A 2,177-nucleotide genomic window follows, 5' to 3' on the forward strand; every position below is an offset into this window, starting at 1 on the left:
AGAACTTGTCTCTGAATTGTAAATTTTAATTTAAAATTTTAAAAAGTAAATTTAGAGACCACAAATTATTATTTTTAAATTTAAATTTTTAAATAGTGAATTCACGCTTCAAAAATTATTTTTTTATTTTTTAAATTTTTAAATATACAATATATCATAATTCTCATATTTCAATAAATAATAATTTTTTTTTAATCACAAATCTCAAAACTATATGATAATTAAAAAGTATAAGGGTATATATAAACAAGTTTTGATAATCGAACCAATTAATAAATTAGTCGAATAACTAGTTTAATAAATTGATAGTCCAACTGAAATTAAATTGTAATTGAATTAGTTTAATTAAATATAAATAAAATTATTAAAAATTTAACATATAATATTTAAATTTAATATTTTTAAATTAATAAAATTTAAAATTTTATAATTTTACATAATAATTTATCTATAATTTATCGTTAGAAATTTATAAACAAGTTCAAATATCAAAATTTATAACTCCTAAAAATAAAAATGAACATAAATAATAAACACAAAATATTCTATCATCAAAAGTAATAACAATAAGGTTGCTTTTATTTACAAGTACAGGACACAGAAACAAGAACACAGAGATATAAAATTATGTTTGGTAAATAAAATATGGACACAGATATTATGTCCAGAAATATTGAACTAATGTATTTTATATTTTTCTTGACATAAAGATGCTGACAAGAGATAAACTTATTTTTTATTTTTTTATTTTTTTATTATTCGCATCAATTTTTATAATTATATTTTTTATCTAAAGCTTTTGTATGAAAAAAATTAATTATCAATCAGACTTTCATAATTTATTTTTTATATTGAGTTTATCACTAAACAAAATACAAAAACATTAATTTTTATATTTTTATTATTTATATTTTGTTCTTAATATCCTATTTTATCTTATTCTTATAACCAAACACAGTTTAATAAACAAGTTTTCATATAAATAAAAAATACTACCCATCACAAATCATAATCATTATTAATTATCAAAATATCTTAATCATTATTAAAAATTTCTAATTAAAACAACAGTGACAATTGGTGAGTTGATTTGGCTGAGTTTAAAAATAAATTTGCTGGTTTGTAGGCCTGAAATTTAAGAGCCTCAACAGATTTATCTAATCACAATAAAATTAAATTAAATTTTCATGTATCATTTGTGAAGTCTTAAGTCTCAACTTATATGTAATACTCTCTAAAAATATATACTTGAAAATAAAATTCAAAGGCTACTAGTAGTGTTTTTCTGTGTCAGGAAGGAATACTAGTGTTATGTAATGCCATAAGTCTATAGGTTTGAGCTAACCTCTTTTTAGCTGTCCCTATGTTATACTTCTCTTAAAAAGCCACTGAGTATGGAGATCTTGCTCTTGAAATGATGAGATGGGCCTAACTAAATTTATTGCTAATATGATGTAAAAAGCAAGAAATGATGAGATGGGCCTAACTAAATTTATGGCTAATTTAATGTAAAAAATAAGATTATCAAACTATTTTAGTGATTAGTTTATTGGTTTAATTGATTTAACTATTAGTTTAATCAAAAAAATTATTTTATAATAAATAAAATATAAATAAATTATTAAAATATAATTATAGTATAATATAAATTTTAAAATATTATTCAAATTTAAAATATTATATCAATTAAAGTCTTATAATTTTATTAAAGTACAAACTCAAAAATCAAATAATAAAAAAATATTTAAATACGAAAAGGCTATTACTACCATCACTATTTTAACGAAAATCAACATTAATATCATCTAAGAAAATAAAAGATACTCATTTTATCAATATGTTAAAATTAACATTCCAATAAATAATTAAAAATAAATATTTATAATTAATTTTAATTGATTGTCCCACTAGATAGGGTCGGCTACATGAATCAAACGACGTCATTGTACTCTGTCATGTATCATGTCTATAAAGAGATCATTTACATGTAGATGTCGTTTGACCACCTCATGAATGGTCTTCTTAGGTCTTCCTCTGCCTTTCGCCCCTTGTCCATCTTCCATCTCATCCACGCTCCTGACTGGGTGTTCTATCGGTCTTCTTCTCACATGTCTAAACCACCTGAGACGCGATTCAACCATCTTTTCCACAATGGGTGCTACTCCAACTTCTCCCTT

This window comes from Arachis duranensis, chromosome 4 (assembly GCF_000817695.3).
Source record: "Arachis duranensis cultivar V14167 chromosome 4, aradu.V14167.gnm2.J7QH, whole genome shotgun sequence".
NCBI classification, from domain to species: domain Eukaryota; kingdom Viridiplantae; phylum Streptophyta; class Magnoliopsida; order Fabales; family Fabaceae; genus Arachis; species Arachis duranensis.